Source organism: Octopus bimaculoides, chromosome 1 (genome assembly GCF_001194135.2).
Source record: "Octopus bimaculoides isolate UCB-OBI-ISO-001 chromosome 1, ASM119413v2, whole genome shotgun sequence".
NCBI lineage: Eukaryota > Metazoa > Mollusca > Cephalopoda > Octopoda > Octopodidae > Octopus > Octopus bimaculoides.
In genome coordinates this window covers 55,244,984-55,247,708 of record NC_068981.1, presented here as the reverse complement: position 1 = coordinate 55,247,708, position 2,725 = coordinate 55,244,984, and positions in this window count along the sequence as shown.

Sequence of the window (2,725 nt, the reverse complement as noted above, 5' to 3'; positions counted from 1 at the left end):
TTACTTCTCTCCCCCACTTCATCGTGCTACTCTCTTCTTGATTCAGACACCTGGTTGGTTTCCCAATCACTTAGTCAAGTAATAAAGCAATGTTTCAGGAAAATCTATTGTTGTTATATATGTTTTCGCAAAATGGACATCTTTTCAAAATTTGAAATTGATGTAAGTCATTTTATAATAATGTTCGACGGAGAATAACAGAGGAACGTGATAGAGGAGAGAAACATTTGGAAGAGGAGAGTGACGGAGAGAGAGCTAAATTTAATAGTGTTCCACGTTGTGGAGAGTTGGAAGCACAAATGATTTCGCCTACCACACAAACAACAACCTCATTATGAATTACAGCAACAACAACTTCATTTTCTACCGCAACACACTAATGTAACGAAAGCTGGCTTATTTATGAATGTTATCCGAAAAAAGTGGGTGGAACAAGTAGCTGACAGCGATTTCAGTGCAAATAAATAAATAAATAAATAAATAAATACAATCTAACGAGACCAAATTTTTTGCTATCCTGCTAGAAAAAAATAAATAATGGATTAGAAGAACCCTGACCGACAGATGTATTAATAATCCTTTCTACTAAAGGCACAAGGCCTGAAATTTTGGGGGAGGGAACCAACCGATTACATCGACCCCCAGCGTTTCACTGACATTTCATTTATCGACTTCCGAAAGGATGAAAGGCAAAGTCGACCTCGGCGGAATTTGAACTCAGAACGCAAGGATGGACGAAACGCCGCTAAGCATTTTGCCAGCTCGCCGCCTTCAGATGAATTAATAAGATCAGAACAATAGAAAATCTGACCTCAACACAAGCTAAGAGATGTTTAAAAGATGTATAGAGTACAGTATGGCTTGTGAGAACAGGAAGAGAGTATAGGACGGTGGTAGTCCTCTGCTTCAATGAAGCGGAGGTTAAAAAATATCCACAAATGCATGCTCTTTAGATGAATGTTTGCTGATACCTTTGTATTTGGCGATCACCTCTGGAATAAATATTTCCCCATGAACGCAGAACAGCTACAGGAAAATACACAAACACAACCACATCACAAACAGCAAATGGTCCAGCAAACCGACCAAGCACTTCAAAAACAAATTCTATCAACTTCACTGATGGAGTACAAATCAACACTGGAAGACAAAATTGAAACGAAATGAGAGGATTTTAAGGAATTCATTCTCAAAATTCCTAAAGATGGAGAACTCGCGAAGACGTATACGAAGCACTAATAAATAAATTTCTTATTTCGCGTGGGAATTTTAAGACTACTAGAAGGGATTTTGAAGGAGCATTCTCTCTCACATCCAGTATCATTAACTTACCGTCAGGATCCTGGAAGACTGTTTGTTCCTCGCTCCAAGCCCTTCCGGAACAACACTTATCTCACCATTCGATCCGGACAAAAACCACAAGATGAGTAATTTCGCAGTTGTCCAAAGTGAAAACGGTTGTGTACGATCCAGAAATACCCGCTTCGTTGATGGCTGCCTTATCTACGTTAAGTGATCTGAGGTCGTTGAGTAAGTGCCCTAGCCCCCAAGCCGATAGGCTTTTTCAGAGTGAGGTGTATAAATGTACTTCAACTGACATCCAGCGGCAAAGATGGTGCATTGAGACTAGACATCTTTTATGACCTGGCTTGGGTAAGATGGAGGGATTTCTTCAGGTGTTTAGAAATCTACCTACAATTTTCCAGTCCTTTTTAGTACTAGAGAGTATTGGAATTGATTTTTGATGCACATTATAAATGTGAGGAGTTAACTCATAAGATATGAAAGTAACAACCTCGCAAACCTGCTCAAAAGTTACCAACTGTTTGACAGATACCGATAAGATTGCTCGAATGTATGTGGGAACGGAGCAACCCTAGAGGCTCATCCAGATTGTCTGCAACGCAGACCATAAATCTGTGATATGTACTGTCAACTAAAGACACGTAGGAAGGGACTGGTTACTGAAAGTTGAAAGTGTATATTCCCAATGGACTAGGGAAATTACTATTTGCTGCTCACCTCTTTCCTACACTGTTTTCTCAGGTGCAAATAATATCATTCTTCACTCCAGCCGTGTATAAGTCATTTGGTATCATGAGCTTTAGATATGAAGGGACGTGATTGAGGATAGTTTTGGTCACGTGTTTTAATTGTTTTGGGTGGGTCAAAGACGGCGTACATTTGATACCAGTGATAATTAACGTAAAACTGGTGTAGTGTGCAAATATGTGATGGTTAGCTTTAGTCAAAACACTTTCGTATAATTAAGAACTATATACCTACTGACATATTTACCTATAAAATTTTGAACCAAAAACGTAATATATATAAAGACGAAGAAATTCTACATTCACTTTTTAATACCATTTTGACTTGAAAAATGAACATCCAGAGATAAAAAAAAATGACTGCCTGACCAGGCAGGAGTAACCGGGTTTCCTTCCATATATGATACATTGGAACTTATAATTCTGGCTGAAGTCAATTTTATTAAAAAGTTTCATTTTTAATCTGTATCAGGGGTTTTTCTCCTTGGAACCATCAAAACATTTTCCGTATCTCAGGATCGTACGTATGACTCCTTGATATCAACTTCACAGGATAACTGAGCGAATAGTTCGTATTCTATCAGCGCGGTATTAAGTACACCTCCAGTTCATAATACCAGTGTCTATCGGTGTGTGTGTGTGTGTGTGTGTGTGTGTGTGTGTGTGTGTGTGTG